Source organism: Lissotriton vulgaris, chromosome 9 (genome assembly GCF_964263255.1).
Source record: "Lissotriton vulgaris chromosome 9, aLisVul1.2, whole genome shotgun sequence".
NCBI classification, from domain to species: Eukaryota; Metazoa; Chordata; class Amphibia; order Caudata; family Salamandridae; genus Lissotriton; species Lissotriton vulgaris.
Window position 1 is genome coordinate 594,910,349 of NC_141697.1, and position 23,409 is coordinate 594,933,757.

At 45.2% G+C, this 23,409-nt stretch overlaps 1 protein-coding gene across 1 annotated transcript in view; it reads left to right on the plus strand.

Annotated features, from left to right (window-relative positions):
- Positions 1-23,409, plus strand: part of LOC147691915 (uncharacterized) — a 194,282-nt gene that overhangs the window by 37,973 nt on the left and 132,900 nt on the right. The window lies entirely within an intron of this gene.

Consider the following 23,409-nt stretch of genomic DNA (forward strand, 5'->3'; position numbering starts at 1 on the left):
CTGTAACAAGAATGCAACATAAAATCTACATTCCAGTTAACACATTTGTGTGTGGTAGACATACAATACTTGTAGTATGAAGAACTGACTCGATATCTGGTAGATATCCCCATGACAAACAACACATTCCATAGATGTCAATACAACCATATGATTTATCAATCCATCTCCTCTTATTTGTTGTTTAAATGGTGTGTGTGCCTATACAATGGTTAGTATCATTGCGGACTTCAGTCCCCTAAGAAAAATTGAAGCTCTGAATCAAAGTTAAGGCCTTCGCCGACTGCGTACATTTTCATGATCCACATAGCTTCCGTACGTCTTAATTTTAATTCTCTGTTGCCTCCTCTGACTCCTAGGTTTACTACATCAATGCCGAAGAAGGAGACAACTTTCTCATTTTCAGAACTTTGGCAACCTGCCACGTGTAGGGCCACAGGATATTTAGGATCTTGCCTGACAATTGCCCTCATATGTTCTGAGATTCTGTCTTTTAGGGCACGTATGATGCTCCCAAAATATTGTTTCCCACACTTGCATTCAATAATGTATACTACATATTTGGTGAGACAATTAATGTTGGTGTTTATAGAGAAACATTCACCTTTGGGATTAGAGAAATGTTTGGTTTTGTGTTTTGCCCATCTGCACATGGCACAGAATCCACATTTATAAAAACCTTTACTTTTTGTAGAGAGCCAATCTGTTGCCTGTAGACCATGTGGAACAGTGGGACTCAATCTATTTCTGAGGGTGTTGCCTTTCCTGAAACAGATCTGGGGCTTGTCTTTGACAAACGAAGTTAAAGATTTCTCCTTTTTCAATATACCCCAGTGTTTGTTCATACTTTTTCTCAACGTGTGGTGAAAGAAATTAAAATCTGTGATCAACCTGATTGTATTATCGGTGGGCAAAGGCTGTTTTTTGGGTTGCAAAGTATCTGTTCTCCCAGTTTTATTGATTCTCTTTTCTGCATATTTAATGACATTACTGGTATAACCTCTTTTGGTGAACCTGTTTTTCATGTCATGTACGCAGTCTTTAAATTGGGATTCTTCACTACAGAGCCTTCTGGCTCTTAAGAATTCACCATATGGTATAGACTTTATCTGGTGTGGAGGATGTGAGCTGTCTGCGTGTAGTATAGAGTTGCATGAGGTAGTTTTCCTAAACAGTCTGCTATGCAAATTGTTGTTAATGACATACAACTCTATGTCTAGAAATTCTATTCTGGTTTTACTGTGTGTCATTGTAAATCTGATTTCCCACGTATTGTTATTCAAGTAATTAAAAAATTCCATGAGTAGTTCTTCCGAGCCTGACCATAAGAGAATGCAGTCATCTATATAACGTCCCCAGAAGATTATGGAGTCAATGTATTGGGAGCCCTTTTCCCCCCAGATGAGATCCGATTCTAAGTTACCCATGAACAGATTGGCAAACGATGGGGAAAATTTTGATCCCATCGCCACTCCCTTCTTTTGGCGATACCATTTCTTGTCAAAGATAAAAAAGTTATTATTCAAAACCAAATCCATCATTTCAGAAAGCATTATAGTATGTTGATACAGTGAGGCTGGTCGGTTACCTAAAAATCTATTCATAGCAAGAAGTCCCAAGTCAATATTGATGCTCGTGTATAAGGAAACAACGTCCATGGTGACAAGAAATGTATCTGGTTGCCATTGAATGTCAGAAAGAATGCTCAGGATATGTCTGGAGTCCTGAATATATGATGGCAGGTTGTGTACTAGTGGACCAAGAAATAGATCAATGTATTCTGCCATCCTTTCAGTGGGACCCCCAATGCCTGAGACTATTGGTCTACCAGGAGGGAAGGGCTGGTTTTTGTGTACCTTGGGGAGTGTGTACAGCCAAGGGTAAGTGGGTCGAAAATTTTTTAAATAGTAGTATTCCTGGTCATTTAATAGACCTGATTGTTTCCAAAGTAACAATTTGTCGTTGATCTTGGTTGTTAAAAGACCTATTGGATTGAAGGATATGGGTTCATAGCAAGTGGTGTCTGCAAGTTGGCCGTGGATTTCTCCTTCATAGTCAGTTTTATTCATTACTACTACGTTGCCGCCTTTGTCGGCCTCTCTGATGACAATATGTTCATTACCACTGAGAGATGTGAGGGCTGCCCGTTCTCTTACAGTTAGGTTGTCATGATATTTGAGAGATTTTGCCAGATTGTTAGTGTTAAGCCTATCAATGTCTTCTAGTACTCTCTTGTGAAATTGATCTATGGCATTGCCACCTGAGAGTGTGGGTATCCATCTAGATTTGCTTTTTAAACCACTAGAAAGACTATAGTCTGGCTCTATGTCAAGTTCCGTTAAAAGTCTATTCATATCATATGGTGAATCTTCCATATCAGTAATTGACAAAAGTAAATGTGTGACTTGTACATCTTTTATTGAAAGAAAATCATCTGTATTGGTCAGTACAGGAATATTCTTACTGCCTACATCAGTATTAGTTTTTTCAGAAAAATGTTTTTTCAGCTTTAAATTTCTAATAAACTTAAACAGATCAATTTTAAGTTTACAGAGATCCCCTATAGCACATGGATTGAAACTAAGACCTTTGCTCAAAAGTGAGATCATATCTGGAGTAAGCTCTTGTGAGGAAAGGTTAATTACTTGAACTTCTGTCTGGTTGTCCAGGTTCAATTCCTGTTCATTCCTGACCTGAGCTTGCTTCTGTAATCTGTTCTTTGATCTTCTACCCCTACGGGTTTTGGATCGGGTGGATCTCTCTGAACCGGAAACCTGTTGCCTCTCCTTATTCTCTGAACCTCCTGGGAAAAAGTCGCCAAACTGCCAGTGGCCAAGGTCTCTGGTTCCCCGCTGCTTAATCCAGCACTGCTGATTGACGCATTACTGGATGAAACAGAGCTAGCTCCTGTTGTAGGTGGATTGATAACATTTCTTGTTTTGCTATTTGGAATAAGTGAATCATATTTACTGGCGTAGGTGAATACCCTGCCCTGTTGGTAGTCATTTTCGTCTCGTCTGATCTGTCTGGCTTTTCTACTCTTGATGTCATTTTGTTGTTTGAGAAGGATATCATCTAGGATATCGTAGTTTTTCATTGTCGCTTCGGGTATGTTAAGATCTTTAATTTCTTGTTCGACCACAGCAATATCAGCTTGTAATTTAATAACCTTGCGGTCCGAACTTTCTATTAGTATGTCCATAAGGGTCATTGAGTTCGCAGTGAGTGAGTCTTCCCACTTGGACATGAGATCTGTGTCCAAGTCATCATAAGTAGGAAAAATTTGGCCTCTGAGACCTCTGGGTATTCTTTTTAATCTCTGATATTGTTTCAGAGTGGTGCCGTCCCACCACTTCGCATTCTCTTGTTTTTTAAGGCGTTCAAGTTTAATAAACTTGTCTCTAAGGCCTTCCTTTCGTGGAGGATTAGTGCTAGTAGTGGCAGTTATGGTGGACATGCCTTTCGCTAAATTATCAAAAAGTTCCTCTGCCGCTTTACCGCGATCCATTATGCTTGCTCTGTTAAAGGTCAGGTAACACCAAACAATTCGAGTGGGATTGTTTGTAGAGTGCTAGGCGGCAACCCTGTGCTGACTCAAACAATTGAGAGAAAGAATGGTTTTTAGATGTCAGAGAAAAGGGCGCACTGCCAGTATGGAAGCACTTCTAGAACTAGGTAGGTTGTGGTGCAACTGGGTGAGTGGATAACCATATAACCACTCAATGGATAGTTAGCAAGCTATACTATTCCAACGAAACAAATAGAGACATACCCTATGCACACACTTCAAAAGTACAAATAATTGGCACAATATGTTCAAATACAAAGTTCAGTACGGTGCAGAGAAACCACAATAATATGCTAGTAGGTATAAATGAATAGACGAGTATTTGTGTAGAATTCTTGGTCTCCTTGTTTTAATCAATCATAGATTGTGAACAACCAGCCGACACGTGTTTCATCGCATCTCGCGAATCTTCAGGGCTGGAAATAATACAAAAAACAAGGGGCTATACTTGGGAATATGTACAGATGTAAGGTGACCTTTAGAACACTTGAGGTCAGCAGTCGAGACAAGCCTCTCATGCGATATTCTCATGCATAAATCTGAGCCCTTGAGATGGTTAGGGGAAAACATCCTTTAGTGTGCTAAGGTGCTCTCCGAAAGTTCATTTATTTCATGCACTAGGGTGAGCGGTTGTGCACTTAAGCACCCTAAAAGATGGCGTGGAATCACATGACTATTCTGTGCTGATATTTCCAAGATGTGAGTGGTGAAGTGCTTGACTTAGTTTATGCCGAAGTGAGAGTTCATGCGTGCAAACACAGGTGCTTCACAATATAGTATAAGACACAGATTCTGACACATACCTCAAATGGTTGTGTTTGCACCAAGCGGTCTAACATAGTATTAGAAGTAGGTTGAATTGAAAAAAACAAGAGAAAGAAAAATGGTGAAGGAGAGAAAAGTGATGAAAATAAAAGGGGGAAAGAAAGGAAGAAAGGTCGAAAAGTTAGATATTAATTTCTTTCACCACACGTTGAGAAAAAGTATGAACAAACACTGGGGTATATTGAAAAAGGAGAAATCTTTAACTTCGTTTGTCAAAGACAAGCCCCAGATCTGTTTCAGGAAAGGCAACACCCTCAGAAATAGATTGAGTCCCACTGTTCCACATGGTCTACAGGCAACAGATTGGCTCTCTACAAAAAGTAAAGGTTTTTATAAATGTGGATTCTGTGCCATGTGCAGATGGGCAAAACACAAAACCAAACATTTCTCTAATCCCAAAGGTGAATGTTTCTCTATAAACACCAACATTAATTGTCTCACCAAATATGTAGTATACATTATTGAATGCAAGTGTTGGAAACAATATGTTGGGAGCACCATACGTGCCCTAAAAGACAGAATCTCGGAACATATGAGGGCAATTGTCAGGCAAGATCCTAAATATCCTGTGGCCCTACACGTGGCAGGTTGCCAAAGTTCTGAAAATGAGAAAGTTGTCTCCTTCTTCGGCATTGATGTAGTAAACCTAGGAGTCAGAGGAGGCAACAGAGAATTAAAATTAAGACGTACGGAAGCTATGTGGATCATGAAAATGTACGCAGTCGGCGAAGGCCTTAACTTTGATTCAGAGCTTCAATTTTTCTTAGGGGACTGAAGTCCGCAATGATACTAACCATTGTATAGGCACACACACCATTTAAACAACAAATAAGAGGAGATGGATTGATAAATCATATGGTTGTATTGACATCTATGGAATGTGTTGTTTGTCATGGGGATATCTACCAGATATCGAGTCAGTTCTTCATACTACAAGTATTGTTGTCTACCACACACAAATGTGTTAACTGGAATGTAGATTTTATGTTGCATTCTTGTTACAGCTTATGAATGATATTTTCAATATAATTGTACTAAAGAGGTGTTTAGAGTTGTAAGAGAGGTTGGGAAGATATCGTTTTCACTTCTTCCACATCTGATATGATAGTCTGCGAGATCAATGCAACGTCGTCTTGGACGTAGCTAAGAATGATGGCTCACTCACAATTTGAATATGGCATTGAGCATGTATTTTTCTCTTTATCAGCACTGCTATGGTGGGAACATATCGGATTCACGCACTACACGCTGCGCGTCAATGGCAGTACAGAATATGAGGATACGCCCCACCAGCATGTATATATCACACCACGAAAGAAACAATTGGCATGCCTCTTTATTTAGTATACTTATACCTTCACACGTATCTCTATTTAGGCACCAACCACATGCCTGAATTAGTCATTGAATGGCATTAATACTCTGAAGGACGCATACTGCTATCCTGGCTTCCCCCCACTATCACTGTTTCTTTAAATTTTCTTGCCGGAATGACGATCGCGTCACTGAGGAGGCCGGACTGTATTAATGGCATTAATACATTGAAGGACGCATACTGCTATCCTGGCTTCCCCCCACTATCACTGTTTCTTTAAATTTTCTTGCCGGAATGACGATCGCGTCACTTAGGAGGCCGGACTGTATTTAAGCCACAAGCACTTCCGGGTCACGTGTCGGCACTCCGAACACAGAGACCCGGGAGATTACAAGAAGGATAAGACGTCCACCAGGTATGCACACAAACAGCTTTCAGAGGTACATGACTTTCAAATATATACCGCTCTAGAAACGTAACCGTCTGGCCGGATTGTTTGTCTTACAGACACCGAGTCCGGACGCGGCCATTGAGCAACTCTTAACACTCGTGAGACACGAAAGAATCTAGGTAAGCTGCTCATAGTGATGTCCCATGGAGGAGTTTATTCTACATGCTTTTTGCCAACATACTGCTTCTCGAGTATAATACGATCCACTTACATTTTATTACAGAAACTAAGTGATTGACTGCCACACCTTCTCCCGGGCAACCCGTATAGAAGCGCATTACGCTTGAAAGGTACGCGACTCCTGCACTAATATTGTTAGAAAATCCCACCATGTTACTGGTATTTGCCCAAACAGAGGCGTCATTGTTTAACGCTAAGAATAGGTTGTTGTCATTAGAAATAAGTGAATAGCGCATTGTTTCCCGTACTGGTTCCCAATGTAACAAACCCCACCCGTGCCGGCTACAACAAGTTTTTGCATTGTTTTCTCGCTTAGAATCAGTTCACAGCATAATCAAACGCTCACAGACTAGAGTCACGCAAACAGATGAAAACAACATTCGAATAGTGGATAGTTTTTGGTCAGTAATGAGGACCATGCATAACTTAAAAAGTTTATTCCTCGCACACTCGGATACACATATATGTATATATCTTTTCTATTTGAATTTATTGCAGCCAATTAATTCATTTCAAAATTGAGATACAACGGTTTTTGGGCCCTTCCGGGTCGGAATTATCACCGGAAGAGCGGTGAGATTACCATTTCTTTTTCTTTGTCAATGTCACAACTTAATTGCTGACTTAGGACTTTATGTATGTGTCTAGTCACGCATTTATGATAGGAATACTTGCGTTTTCCAGATATCTAACTTTTCGACCTTTCTTCCTTTCTTTCCCCCTTTTATTTTCATCACTTTTCTCTCCTTCACCATTTTTCTTTCTCTTGTTTTTTTCAATTCAACCTACTTCTAATACTATGTTAGACCGCTTGGTGCAAACACAACCATTTGAGGTATGTGTCAGAATCTGTGTCTTATACTATATTGTGAAGCACCTGTGTTTGCACGCATGAACTCTCACTTCGGCATAAACTAAGTCAAGCACTTCACCACTCACATCTTGGAAATATCAGCACGGAATAGTCATGTGATTCCACGCCATCTTTTAGGGTGCTTAAGTGCACAACCGCTCACCCTAGTGCATGAAATAAATGAACTTTCGGAGAGCACCTTAGCACACTAAAGGATGTTTTCCCCTAACCATCTCAAGGGCTCAGATTTATGCATGAGAATATCGCATGAGAGGCTTGTCTCGACTGCTGACCTCAAGTGTTCTAAAGGTCACCTTACATCTGTACATATTCCAAGTATAGCCCCTTGTTTTTTGTATTATTTCCAGCCCTGAAGATTCGCGAGATGCGATGAAACACGTGTCGGCTGGTTGTTCACAATCTATGATTGATTAAAACAAGGAGACCAAGAATTCTACACAAATACTCGTCTATTCATTTATACCTACTAGCATATTATTGTGGTTTCTCTGCACCGTACTGAACTTTGTATTTGAACATATTGTGCCAATTATTTGTACTTTTGAAGTGTGTGCATAGGGTATGTCTCTATAAATGCTAACTTTGGTATTGCTTTATCAAAACATGTCGAGTAAGGTGTCATACGAATTGGAATACTAACCCCTCGCCAATTCTGGCGACGGGGTTAGCATTCCACCCTTCTAGAGGGACACGACATGTATGTAACTGTGAACCCCGGTTAAAGTTAAACGAAGCCTCAGCTCCACAAAATGGATGCTGCCACCACAGACACGAGTCTGACCCCCTGCAGCTGGGAGTCCTTCCAGCGAGGGGAGCCTGGACAAAGGGTTTCCTGTCAGGGGCGGTGCTAGCACCGTCCCAGACATGGTTTTGTGTATCCTGGGTAGGCAGGGCTTTTCAGGAAGGTGACTGCTGAGTGGCACCCCGGTGCTCACTACGCATAGGCCGGTCTGAACCAGTTCCAGGGGCACACCAGCCCCTGGCCTGGGGAAGTCCGGCATGGCTGAGGGGTGTAACCACCCCCCACCTAGTCCCACCCATAGGCAGGACCTAGTCACCGGGTCAGCCCCCTATTTTAGTATAAAGATGGGAGCGGGCCCCCTGTTCAAATTAGATCATCTTTGGAATCAAGACACGACTTTCTTCGAAAGGACTTCACGATTTCTTCTTCAAGATTCTCCCTTGTGGCTAAGGAGTAGTCACCCTGCATCAAGCGGGCACCATCCTAAAGAACACTGCGGTCTGCTGCAAGTCCTTCATCACGAATCCGACGACCCAGCTCGACGAGACCCGGCTTCCCTGGCACCTCTGACCTCTACTCACCTCTACAGCCAAGCTGAGAACCGTGAGTGCGACGAGACCTCGAGGGACCGACAATCGCCAAGACTGCACGACATCTTTACTGCAAGCCCACCGTGTCCTCCACGGGTGAGTGCTTTGGGGTCCGAGAAGCCCCGACCCTGCACAGCTCCAGCACCCAAGATCAGCCTCCCTGCATCTCCACGATCTGCGTGGGGCCCTTCTGCTGTTTGCTGTGCACCGCGTTGTTTGGCTACTAGCCGGCTGGCTTGTGGCCTTCTGAACGACGCCCGACGACATCACTGCTGCTGGTCTGGTTGCTCCAGACTGGCCATTGCTTCCTTCTTGAAGAGAGGCACTCCGGACCCTCCTGGTCCACTCCAGACGCCATTTTAGGTCCACCGCGTGGGCTTGAATTTGCCAAGGCTTTGTTGCCCAATCCTGGGTCCAGCGACGCCGACAGCTTCTATCTTCGTGGGACAGCTCGATCCTCCTTCCTGGTCGCCGACAACGCCTCCTGGTCCGTGAGATCTCCGAGCCCAGCGTCACCCACACGCCTTGTCGAGGTGGCTACCATCCGGTGCCCTCCTGGTGCCCACTGACTACTGGCTAGTAGTCTCGAACTTGGTCCCCTCTGCTTTCAGGTGTCATCTTCCATCGATCCAGGCTTGGATCCACCGAACTTTCTTCACTGGTCGCCTGCCAGCAACTTCTTCCTTCCAGGCTCCTGGTCCGTCAACGAGGATTCCCGACGTCTTTTGAGTCCTATGCAGCTGCAGCCCCTGGGCTAGGTAACTTCGGCATTTCGGTGCCCCAGCATAGCCTCACTATCCAAGGGTCAGAATCTACTTTCGTTTTCTCCCTACCAGGTCGGGTTCGCCCGAGAACACTAACTTTGCAATTCCTAGCTACCATAGACTTTGTCCCGCATCTCGCGTGAGAGTGCACACACTGCACCCGAGTCCCCTAGGCCTCCTATAAGTAATCTGAAGGTTCTATAGTCAAGTCCTAGCGATTCCAAAGCCTATTAGTACTGTACTTACCTGCTAGTAATTTCGCATTCCACTTTTCAAGTATATGGTTTTCCGTGCCCCTCGGGCATTTGTATATACTGTGCTAACTTAAGTATTTTTGTAAGAGGTTTGGTTTGTGCTTAGTACCCTGTCCTCATAAAGAGTACAGGGCTGTTGTGATCTTTAATAAATAACTGTTTATTTTCATAACACTTGTGTGGTGTCCTTTCACTTGGTGTTCAAGGGGTATATGTGGTATAACAGCTGGCTTAACACGCCCTCTCGAGTCTTTAGCCTTAGACTGCTCGTATCCACGCTACTAGGATAGCTGGTCTATAAGGTTGACTTACAACCAATCATCAATAAGGGTTGCTGGACTGATACATAGTGTTCACTAGAATAGTGACCACTGCATATCAGGCCACCTTCTCACATTGGTGAGCAGCGGTTGGGATTTGAGCTTGCTGTTGTTTTACCACACGTATCCTAAGAATATCTTGTTGAAAGATCACATAAGTACTGTTAGTACATATAACTAAGCTTAGAATACTCTGAGTTCTACTGAACCAGCTGTTGCAGCTCCTCAAGGCTTAGCACACCTTGGCTGCAACTCTTAGCAAGGGATCAGTAGGCAAACACATAGTGTAGGTAGGTGCATCACTTACACCACACTAGAAACAGTATGTCGGACAAAGGAGGAAACTCTGAGTCTCCCCTTGTGTCAGTGGACCCTCCACAGGTCCTCCCTTCCAGATATACTGTGCTTAGCTTCCATGAGTTACGACAAGTGTGTACCTCTAGGAAGATTAAGCAGGGGTCTAACCCCACAACTTCCTTTCTGATTGGTCTCTTAGAGACTTATGATGCCAGAAAAGCTGAGAGACTTCTTAGCTCTTCTAATCCAGAAGGAGGCATGCCTCCCCTTGAGGGAACCAGAGGTGACCCTGACCTCATCCACCTCTCAACTGAGAATGAAGATGTGGAGGAGGATGAGAATGAGGATCCCTCTGGAGATGAGGCAGACAAGGGACAGGTAGAAGTCGTTAGACTAACCAGGTCCAACTTAAGCAAACATGACAGTGGTACTGGGGGACCCCTGGGGCCACTATCAGGTCAGCTTAACATTGGGAATGGACGAGCCAGATCTCTATCAAGAGGCTCTGGCAGATCCCTTCAAACCAATGGCTCTCACAACTCTTCACAAAGAGGGATGACATCCCCTCAGAGGAGAGTGTATGAAGCTAAAGAAAGGGCAGCCAATCTGAGGATTGAAAGGGAAGAACTTGCCCTGGCCAAAGAAAGGCTTGCCTTTGCTAGAGAGCAACAGTTAAGTGGGGTAGTCCCCACTGGTGGCAGCATTGTACCTAGCAATAGGGAAAGGAGTTTTGATACAAAGCACCTTGGTAAGATAGTGCCCCCTTTAAACAAGGGGATGACATCCACAAATGGATTACTGCTTTGGAGAGGGCCTGCACTGTGCAAGGTGTTCCCCAGACTCAGTGGGCAGCTATCTTGTGGCTCTCCTTTGAAGGTAAAGGAAGAGACAAGCTCCTCACCACAAGGGTAGAGGATGCTAACAACTACCAAGTCTTGAAGAATACACTGATTGAAGGGTTTGGCCTAACCACTGAGCAGTACAGGGTGCTGTTCAGAGATACCCAGAAAACTCAGTCTCAAGATTGGTCTGACTTTGTAGATTGTGCCACTAAGGCTTTGGAGGGCTGGTTGCTGGGCAGTAAGGTTACTGATTATACAGGATTGTACAATTTGATCATGAGAGAACAAATTTTAAACAATTGTCAGAACCAGTTGTTGCATCAGCATCTTGTTGACTCAGATCTGACCTCTCCCCAAGAATTGGGAAAGAAGGCAGACAGATGGGTTAGAACAAGAGTTAAACAGAACCAGGGCCAGAATCAAGGTGGTCAGAAGAAAGCAGACCAGAAGGGTAAAGATTCTAAGGGGGAACAAAATGACCAGAAGTCTTCGACAGGTCCCCAACAACCCAAAGAGGGTGGGGGTCAGGCTCCCCAAAAGAAGAAAGAAGGCCAATCTAAAAGGTGGTGCCAATACTGCAAAAGTAAAACTCACTGGTTTAGTGAGTGCACCAAGAAAGGAGGAGGGCAGACTCCTGCCACTGCAGCCCCTAAGGCACCTGTGCCCCCTAGTACAGCCAGCAGTGGTAGTGCACCTCCCAAGGGTTTAGTAGGGTTAACCCTGGGTTCTGAGGGGTGTGACAACTTAGTTGGTACACTCACTCAGGCTGTCCTTATCAGTACAGGGGATATGGATATGTCCCCTGACATAAGTCCCAATACTTTGGGCAAATACAGACAGACACCTTTCATTAATGGAAAAATGGCTCAGGCCTATAGGGACACTTGTGCCAGTGTCACAATGGTGACACCTAACTTTGTGGACCCTGGACAGATCATGCCAGGTACAGAATTCCTGGTGACCAATGCAAGCAATGTCATTACCAATCACAGTATGGCAATTGTAGCTTTCTCCTGGGGAGGGGTAACTGGCCAAAAGAAGGTTGTAGTTAGTTCAGACCTCCCAGTGGATTGTTTGTTGGGAAATGATTTGGAGTCATCACAATGGTCAGAAGTGGAGCAGAGGACTCACATGGAAATGTTAGGCTTGCCAGCACATGTGTTTGCTGTGACCAGGTCACAGGTCAGGAAATGCCCCACTGAACAGGTGCTGGATCCTGGAACAATGGACCAGACACCACCCAAGAAGAAGAGCAGTAGGGTTAAGGCTGTGCCTTCCCCTTGCCCCAGGTTGAGGATCAAGTCTCAGAGGAGGCTGACCTACAGGAATTGAGGGAAACTGAGCCCAGAGAGTTTGAACTTGATCAAGTTGAATTCTTGGGTTCAGGGGGACCCTCAAGGGAAGACCTGGGGAAGGACCAGTTAAGCTGCCCTTCTCTTGAACCCCTCAGACAGCAGGCTGCTGCTGAGGCTGCTGGGAACGCCACAGGTACCCACAAGGTATACTGGGAAGATGGACTCCTGTACACTGAGTCAAGAGACCCCAAGCCTGGCATGACCAGGAGGCTGGTTGTACCCTTGTCTCAGAGAGGTTTCCTACTTACCTTGGCCCATGAGATTCCCTTGGCAGGTCACTTAGGCCAGACAAAGACTTGGGACAGACTTGTCTCACACTTTCACTGGCCTCACATGAATGAGGATACCAAGGAGTTTTGTCGCTCCTGTGTCACTTGCCAAGCCAGTGGTAAGTCAGGTGGCACAACAAAGGCCCCCTTCTACCAATGCCTGTGGTGGGGGTGCCCTTTGAAAGAGTGGGGATTGACATTGTTGGTCCAATGGAACCCCAGACAGCATCAGGGCACAAGTTTATACTGGTGGTAGTGGATCATGCCACCAGGTATCCTGAAGCTATTCCACTTAGGACCAGCACAGCACCTGTGGTGGCAAGGGCCCTAGTTGGAGTGTTCTCCAGAGTGGGCTTCCCTAAGGAGGTTGTCTCTGACAGAGGTGCAAACTTCATGTCAAGCTACTTAACTGCTATGTGGAAGGAATGTGGTGTCAATTACAAATTCACTACACCCTATCATCCACAATGCAATGGGCTTGTTGAAAGGTTCAACAGGACCCTAAAAGGCATGATTCATGGACTACCTGAAAAGCTCAGGCATAGATGGGATGTCCTGATTCCCTGCCTTCTGTTTGCTTACAGAGAGGTCCCACAAAAGGGGGTTGGCTACAGCCCTTTTGAACTTTTGTATGGGCATCCTGTGAGAGGCCCCCTGTGTTTGGTGAAGGAAGGATGGGAGAGACCTCTCAAAAAGCCTGCAACCAGCATAGTGGACTATGTACTTGGTCTCCGCTCCAGGATGGCTGAGTATATGGAGAAGGCATCAGAAAACCTTAAGGCCAGCCAAGAACTTCAAAAAGCTTGGCATGACCAAAAGGCTGTCCTGACTGTTTATCAGCCTGGACAGAAGGTGTGGGTGTTGGAGCCAGTGGCCCCAGCAGCACTCAAAGACAAATGGTCTGGGCCCCACACAATTCTTGAGCAAAAGGGAGAGGTCACCTACCTGGTGGACCTTGGAACTCCCAGGAGCCCCCACAGGGTGCTCCATGTCAACAGGCTCAAAGCATATGTCGACAGGAAGGACATGAGTTTGCTCATGGCCATAGATGAGGGACAGGAGGAAGAGAGTGACCCTCTCCCAGACCTGCTCACTCAGAATCCTGATGATGGGTCAGTAGATGGTGTTGTCTTTTGTGGCAGCCTCTCTGAGCATCAACAGAAAGACTGTAAACAGGTTCTTCAGTCTTTCAGACATATGTTTTCTCTGACACCCAGTCAGACCAATTGGTGTACCCATGAGGTTGACACTGGTGACAGTCTGCCAGTTAAGAGTAAAATCTACAGGCAGCCTGATCATGTTAGAGACTGCATAAAAACTGAAGTGCAGAAAATGTTGGAGTTGGGAGTCATTGAACCCTCAGATAGCCCTTGGGCTAGTCCAGTAGTTCTAGTGCCAAAGCCTCACACCCAGGGTGGTAAGAGAGAGATGAGGTTTTGCATAGACTACAGGGGTCTCAATGCAGTCACTAAGACTGATGCCCACCCAATACCAAGGGCAGATGAGCTGATAGATAGATTGGCTTCTGCCAACTACTTAAGCACATTTGACTTAACAGCTGGGTATTGGCAAATCAGGTTAGCTGAGGATGCCAAGCCCAAAACAGCATTTTCAACCCCTGGTGGGCATTATCAATTTGTGGTAATGCCCTTTGGTCTGAAAAATGCACCTGCCACCTTCCAAAGGTTGGTGAATCAAGTCCTTACTGGGCTGGATGACTTCTGTGCCGCATATCTAGATGATATTGCTGTCTTTAGTTCCACCTGGGAGGATCACCTGGTCCACCTGAGGAAAGTGTTAGAGGCTCTGCAAGCAGCAGGCCTCACTATCAAGGCCACCAAGTGCCAGATAGGGCAGACACAGGTTGTATACCTGGGCCACCTTGTAGGTGGGGGCCAGGTTCAGCCACTGGAGAGCAAAATACAGCCAATCAGGGACTGGGCTCCTCCAACCACCCAGACTCAGGTTCGAGCTTTCTTGGGCCTGACTGGTTACTATAGGAAGTTTGTCAGGAACTATGGTTCAATTGTGACACCATTAAATGAACTGACAAGTAAGAAAATGCCAAAAAAGGTTCAGTGGACAGCAGGCTGTCAAAAAGCATTCGATGACCTAAAGCAGGCCATGTGCACAGCACCTATCCTTAAGAGTCCAGACTACTCCAAACCATTCATTGTCCAAACAGATGCTTCTGAGTTGGGTGTGGGAGCTGTTCTTTCTCAACTGAATTTTGATGGTCAAGACCAGCCCATTGCTTTTATAAGCAGAAGGCTGACCCCCAGAGAGAAGAATTGGTCAGCTATTGAGAGGGAGGCCTTTGCTGTGGTTTGGGCCCTGAAGAAGCTGAGGCCATACTTGTTTGGCACTCACTTCAAGATTCAGACCGACCATAAGCCCCTCTTGTGGCTAAATCAGATGAAGGGTGAAAACCCCAAACTGCTTAGGTGGTCTATTTCCCTACAGGGGATGGACTTTACAGTGGAACATAGACCTGGTACTGATCATGGCAATGCCGATGGGCTCTCCAGATATTTCCACTTAGAACAAGAAGACTCACCTGGTCAAGGTTAGCTTATTGTCCCAAAGTTTGGGGGGGGGTCATGTAGGAGAGTAGGGTCTGCAATCCTATGATCACCCAGATTTTTTGCTTTTGTTTCACTGGTTTACGACTTTCTCTGGCTGTGGGCCTGCCAATCAGACCCACAGCCTGGCTGTTCTCTTTCTAAATTACGACATGTACCCTAGGTGCATTTACCAATTGGTACTGGGCCACCTTATCAGACCCTGTAACTCAGGGCATAGGTGTACCCAGGGCTGCCAGGGGCTGCAGCATGTATTATGCCACCCCTGGCTGGCCTCCTAAATTTGACACAACTGGCTGCACGACAGCTGGGGCAAAGGCGTGTAACCACCCTTTGCTGTAGGTGTAGTATACCTATACCTAACCCTAAAATGGACACACGAATTCCTATCAGTCACTCCTATGGCAGGCCTTGACAATCCTGAAGGCAGAGTGCTTGGAATCGTGTGAGATGGTGCTCTGGCATGAGCTGAGCCTGTCTGCAGCTTGCGGAACCCAGTCCTAATAGCTGTTCCATGATAACGCATACCATATACTCTTAAGTGCATTATAATCCTCGCGGTTAAATGCTAACTTTGGTATTGCTTTATCAAAACATGTCAAGTAAGGTGTCATACGAATTGGAATACTAACCCCTCGCCAATTCTGGCGACGGGGTTAGCATTCCACCCTTCTAGAGGGACACGACATGTATGTAACTGTGAACCCCGGTTAAAGTTAAACGAAGCCTCAGCTCCACAAAATGGATGCTGCCACCACAGACACGAGTCTGACCCCCTGCAGCTGGGAGTCCTTCCAGCGAGGGGAGCCTGGACAAAGGGTTTCCTGTCAGGGGCGGTGCTAGCACCGTCCCAGACATGGTTTTGTGTATCCTGGGTAGGCAGGGCTTTTCAGGAAGGTGACTGCTGAGTGGCACCCCGGTGCTCACTACGCATAGGCCGGTCTGAACCAGTTCCAGGGGCACACCAGCCCCTGGCCTGGGGAAGTCCGGCATGGCTGAGGGGTGTAACCACCCCCCACCTAGTCCCACCCATAGTCAGGACCTAGTCACCGGGTCAGCCCCCTTTTTTAGTATAAAGATGGGAGCGGGCCCCCTGTTCAAATTAGATCATCTTTGGAATCAAGACACGACTTTCTTCGAAAGGACTTCACGATTTCTTCTTCAAGATTCTCCCTTGTGGCTAAGGAGTAGTCACCCTGCATCAAGCGGGCACCATCCTAAAGAACACTGCGGTCTGCTGCAAGTCCTTCATCACGAATCCGACGACCCAGCTCGACGAGACCCGGCTTCCCTGGCACCTCTGACCTCTACTCACCTCTACAGCCAAGCTGAGAACCGTGAGTGCGACGAGACCTCGAGGGACCGACAATCGCCAAGACTGCACAACATCTTTACTGCAAGCCCACCGTGTCCTCCACGGGTGAGTGCTTTGGGGTCCGAGAAGCCCCGACCCTGCACAGCTCCAGCACCCAAGATCAGCCTCCCTGCATCTCCACGATCTGCGTGGGGCCCTTCTGCTGTTTGCTGTGCACCGCGTTGTTTGGCTACTAGCCGGCTGGCTTGTGGCCTTCTGAACGACGCCCGACGACATCACTGCTGCTGGTCTGGTTGCTCCAGACTGGCCATTGCTTACTTCTTGAAGAGAGGCACCCCGGACCCTCCTGGTCCACTCCAGACGCCATTTTAGGTCCACCGCGTGGGCTTGAATTTGCCAAGGCTTTGTTGCCCAATCCTGGGTCCAGCGACGCCGACAGCTTCTATCTTCGTGGGACAGCTCGATCCTCCTTCCTGGTCGCCGACAACGCCTCCTGGTCCGTGAGATCTCCGAGCCCAGCGTCACCCACACGCCTTGTCGAGGTGGCTACCATCCGGTGCCCTCCTGGTGCCCACTGACTACTGGCTAGTAGTCTCGAACTTGGTCCCCTCTGCTTTCAGGTGTCATCTTCCATCGATCCAGGCTTGGATCCACCGAACTTTCTTCACTGGTCGCCTGCCAGCAACTTCTTCCTTCCAGGCTCCTGGTCCGTCAACGAGGATTCCCGACGTCTTTTGAGTCCTATGCAGCTGCAGCCCCTGGGCTAGGTAACTTCGGCATTTCGGTGCCCCAGCATAGCCTCACTATCCAAGGGTCAGAATCTACTTTCGTTTTCTCCCTACCAGGTCGGGTTCGCCCGAGAACACTAACTTTGCAATTCCACCATAGACTTTGTCCCGCATCTCGCGTGAGAGTGCACACACTGCACCCGAGTCCCCTAGGCCTCCTATAAGTAATCTGAAGGTTCTATAGTCAAGTCCTAGCGATTCCAAAGCCTATTAGTACTGTACTTACCTGCTAGTAATTTCGCATTCCACTTTTCAAGTATATGGTTTTCCGTGCCCCTCGGGCATTTGTATATACTGTGCTAACTTAAGTATTTTTGTAAGAGGTTTGGTTTGTGCTTAGTACCCTGTCCTCATAAAGAGTACAGGGCTGTTGTGATCTTTAATAAATAACTGTTTATTTTCATAACACTTGTGTGGTGTCCTTTCACTTGGTGTTCAAGGGGTATATGTGGTATAACAGCTGGCTTAACACGCCCTCTCGAGTCTTTAGCCTTAGACTGCTCGTATCCACGCTACTAGGATAGCTGGTCTATAAGGTTGACTTACAACCAATCATCAATAAGGGTTGCTGGACTGATACATAGTGTTCACTAGAATAGTGACCACTGCATATCAGGCCACCTTCTCACAAAGCCATCAATAAAAGCCTACACTGGCAGTGCTTTCAGAAGCGTAAAAGCTACTGCATAAGCCGATATCTGCCCCATTGGGCACCCTTGGGCAGAGGCTGTAGCTGCCAAGCATGCCACAGCCCTCTCTACCTGACAAAACTCCCACTTCTACTTTGTGTGGCAGGTTCTGTGCATTCAGGGAACAGAGAGATTAGTTTGATGACTGTGTGTCTGCACTGATCTGGTCTGGATTTCATGTGCTAGAGCAACTGAATATTGACCTACCTCAATCTGCTCCAGAACAATGAGCGCAGCAAAGATTTGATGAGAAGTCAAATGCTCAAAATAAACAGAATAATGCGCCTTTACACTATGGTTTCTCTGGGCATGCACTAAAATTTGGAACAACCCCTAAATAATGGCAACTGCAATTTTCTAATTTTGAAAAATATATTACTCTAAAGAAAAATGTGGAGTCTTGGTCTACAGTTGAATCACACAAACAAAATACCACTGCTTGGCAACATTACAGACAGGTATACCACAAAAATGCCCTGTGTGTCCCTAATGGATAAATAATCCATCCCTACATAAAAAGATCTGCTTCTTATGGGCCTGCCATTGGACGCCATGATCCTGCCCCCTGCTTTGAGTGCAGTACTCAGATTTGTCACTCATATATTGAAAAATAAAGGATTCAGCAAATAACTCCCTTTTCGTGGTTTCAATAACCACAAGGTAACAGAATTGTTGTAGAAAGCTTAAGCTTTCAATAAAGCCATGGTGCCTGGGTGTTACATTATCCAAGGGAGGTGGATGGTAAACTGCATGCTTTACTCCACCTGTACAGAGCAAGAACAACTCTTTTTGTGATACATACACACAAACATAGTGAACGCAGACATATGGTTATGCTGCTTGTGATTGTGCTGGCAGAAACTCAAATAGAACATCAGTAGAAATGGTGTGGATGTGTAGGAAAGAGTGTAAACCTAAGTGTGTGGTAGAGAAGTTCGAGTAAAACTTGACCCACAAGGAGAGACAGCTCCATCTGTTCATACTTTCATTATTGGGAGCAATGCTCCCAACACAAATACTCCTGGCTATGGGCCTGTCTCCGATCCGGCCTCTTGGTGCTGTCAAACTAAAAGAAGTGAAGAAGGTTTTTTCTTATTTATCCATTCATGCTAAGGCCCCGATTACAAGTTGGACGGGTACCTCCGTCCAATGCGAAAACACCTGTTTAAGTACGAGATGGAATTACAAGTTTGGTTTTATTGAATGCATCAGATAATTATCAGATGTGTTAAATAACCCAACATTGGTTACATTTTGACTGGTCAAACCTCCAGCAGAAATTTAACAGGGAAAATATGTACGGTATTTACATGTGGTGCGTTTAACAACAAAATCTGTGTGTTATTCCCTAATAACTCGTAATAGGTGCTATTTCTTGCACTCGATAAATAACGAACCCCAGGGTATCGTTGTTTACCAGATGGGATAAATAGCACTTTATTATGTTATATTATAGACACAATGAATCACCCCTGAAGGGGTATCTCGGGGATGGTGCGCAAATATAGATAGAAGAGGAGAGTCAGTTTATCCGAAGAACCAAGTCTTAAGAAGCTTTTTAAAGCGGGGAAAGTCTGAGCAAGACCAAATGTACAAAGGCAGTCTATTCCAATGATGGGGACCAAGATAGGAAAAAGATCGACCACCATATTTGACTGCATATATATGCTGAGGGCAAAGCAAGAGTTGGCTTTTCGATCTTAGATTCCTTGTAGGAAGATATGGGTGGAGTTTGAAGATATGCAGGGCACTCACCAGACAAGGATTTGTGTACCAGGCATAGGAGTTTAAATATGGAATGTTTCCTTACCAGAAGCCAGTGACGAGTTTTTAGAGTGGTTTCTGATTGGGGGTAGGGAGGAAGTTTACAAACCAGACATGCAGCCATATTCTGAACCACTAGGATAGTAGCATTTCATTTGCTGCTACCAAAAGGGCATTGCCATAGTCCAAGCAGCTTACAATAAGTCCCTGAGTTAGAATTCTTCTAATGTGTAGCAGTAATCACTAAAAAACCTTTGTGAGCGTGTTCATGATTCGCAAGCAGGCACAGCAGTTGGAACCAACCTACTGTCTCATAGAGAAGTTCTCGTCCTTTACTTCTAATCAAGCCCTAAGTGTTATACTCTAGAGTATGTCCTTGAGTGAAACACAATTGCAAAATAAAATGGTTTCGTTTTTCAAATCAAGTACTAGATACCACTCCGTAACTCAGTTGGGCTTATAGAAGACCCTCACCATCCCAATCCTTGGTACTTATTCTTGTGGCCAAAGATTTTTACACAATATCAAATGCACAGCCCCCAAGATGAGTTGTCATTTATCCCGACTCAAAATAGTTTCTCTCGAAACATTTATCCCCAATTTACTTGTGCATAATTTGCAGGAAAATGGGAAACGCTGACTGCATGGCCGGGCAAAATGATGGTGAAAAGATGACGATGACAGTAGCAAATAATGTGTAAATGTAAAGATGTGTAACCCAGCCAAAAGAAGCTATGTCATATTTTGAGTCACACTTTGATTAACACTTTATTGTGAGCAGAAAAGTGGTGAAATTCTGAGTTCTTCAGTCCTATTTTCATTGCTGGCCTGTCATTTTATGTTTATAATAAAAAATAGCATACATACAAGTAGCAGAACACAGCTGGAAAATACATATATATCAAACACATGACTTCAAAAACTATTCAAACCTAGTATAGGACAAATGGACAAGTCATGTTGAGATCTTTGGAGCTGTCCCATGTCAGGTTCCAGCCTACTTTCCTTTTTGTGCCTTAGACACCTTTTTGAAACAGTGAAATATATGTGCTTCAAGCAAAAACTCTTACTGATATTTTTACACCACGTACAATTATGAGATCTCCAATGCTTTTTTGCCTATGAGATGGCATTCAACTGTATGGATGAGAGACCCTTTGGAAAGTCCTCCTCCACTACAGTGTGCCACTTAAACTCTTTCGAATAATCAGTAACTCTTATGATATATGACCTGCAAGATAGTCCATGTAGGACAACTCATGGAAATGAAATGAAATGAAAATGAAATGAAAAAGATTCTTAATAAAGCGCACTGTGACCAAGCGGCTTCCTGGCAGCCTTCCAAGTGAGGACTGGAGTCTTCCAGGGTTGTTAGCTCTCTCCTTTTCTCTTCCTGCTGGCCACAGACTGATCATGAAGACATTCCCATTGAGGAGAAGAAATGGAATCCTGTGGACACCTTGGACGCAGATCAGTCACCTGGACTTTGCAGACGACTTGGTCCTACTCTACCATGTCCATCTGCAGATGCAAGAGAAAGCCAACAATTTGGCAGTATGACCAGCACAAGATCCTGAAGGCTAACGCAGCCAGCACAATTGCAGTCCCTCTTGCAGGTGATGCAATTTAAGAGGTTGAGGAGTTCACCTACCTGGGTATTGTCTTAGACAATCAGGGCAGCATAGATGCTGACATCAAGGCAAGAATAGGCAAAGCAAGGGCTGTCTTCATTCAGCTAAAGAAGATCTGTAGCTCCAAGGACCTAACTCTGCAAACCGAGATCAGGCTTTTTCACACCAACATAATGTCAATCATTCAGTATGGAGCAGAAACTTAGAGGACAACAGTGACCACCACCAACAAAATCCAGACCTTCATCAACGTCTGTCTGCGGAAAATCTTCCAAATCAGACTTTCAAACTTTCTGCTCATTAAGAAATTGTTAAAAGATGCTGATGCTGGATAAGTCATACTCTCTTCAAGTCCATTGCAAACGCCACAAGGCAAGCACTGACCTGGAACCCTCACGGAAAAATAAACTGAGGAAGGCCAAGAAACACCTGCTGCTGATGCCTCGAGGCTGACTGCAAGGAGATGGTTTACACCTAGAGTCAGATTGAAAGGAAAGCACATGACAGAAATGGATGGAGAGTCCTGGTTGATGGCCTATATCCCAGGAGATGTAGTACGCATATGTAAGTATGCTTTATATGCTTACAGTTGGTGGTGCACTCTAGCCAAGGTTGTAAGCCTACTCCTGCATAGGTTAGCACCAGTCCAGAACCAAAGATATGTCAGCAGATAGGGGTAGATAATGGTTATGAGCAGAAACCAGGGATAAACCTTAATTTGTAATATCTGTAATCTGGAGCTAGGTTTGTTGCCTTAGTCCTAGGAATGCAAGATCTGAATAAACTGGGATGTAATTGGCTGTCATAGCCCCAAGACCTCAGCGTCTGTGTATTGTATTGTATTGTAAGGGACATTTATAAAGCACGCTGACACCATGGGTTTCCTGGCGCTGGCAGACTGCTGGGGGGGGACTGGGAGGAATTAGCCAGATTGAGGGAAGAGCCAAGTTTTTAGGGATTTACGGAAGAGGGTAAGGGAATTGGAGGTTTTGAGAGAGATGGGGAAAGAATTCCAAAGTTTGGGGGCCAGAAATGCAAATCTCCGGCCTCCAGATCTGCAGAGTTTGACAGGGGGAGTGAGTAAGAGGTGCAGATGAGAGGATCTCAGGTTCCGAGAGGGGCTATAAGTCCTGATGAGAGATTTCAAAAAGACAGGACAGGAACCAGATAAGGATTTAAAGGTGAGGCAGCCGATCTGTGGATCTGATAGATCTCTGCTGCATGAGCCTGTCCAGTTTGTGTAATCTCAGAGATACCTGTGCAGTTTGAAGTCTGTGGTACTTGTTACTGGTCGTTCGGCCAACTAAGGGCCATCCCTTAAGAACGCTACTGTTATACCTGCTCCTCAGCCAGTGTGAATGTGCTGTGGAATATTGGCGTGCATTGTGATGGAATGTGAGGATGCCTGGTTGTGGAGAGTGTCAGTTGGAGGATGGGCTGAGCACCAGGGTTGCATGGTTTCTTACCGCTCTGTGAAGTTGGTATCCATCATACCACTTTCTTGTTAGCCTGGCCAGCCAGATTGTTTTTTGGTATCTAGGTTTAGTGTGTGTTTTGTGGTGTGGTAGTGTCTACTTTTCTTTGGTTTGTTAAAAGAAGGTTTATCCCTTTTTAATTTCTTTATTTTATCATTTGTTCTACACATGCATGAAATGTTTCCATCTATTATCTGCATGCTTTGGCATCAGCGCTTTGCAGCAATGATTATTTTTTATTTGCTTGCATTTGTTCTGATGTCTCTGTGTTGCATGCAATAATTTTATTGTCATCTTTTGCATGCACTATTTTTATTATTATTATTTTTAGAGCTTCTTTGTCATTTGTACAAAGAAAATGAGGTGTGTTATACCTGCTGCTCAGCCAGTGTGAATGTGCTGTGGAATGTTGGGCTGCATGGTGATGTAGTGGAATGTAAGGATGCCTGGATGTGGAAAGTGTCAGTTAGAGGATGGGCTGAGCAGCAGGAAGGCTGCCCCTTGTGGAGCTCTACTTTA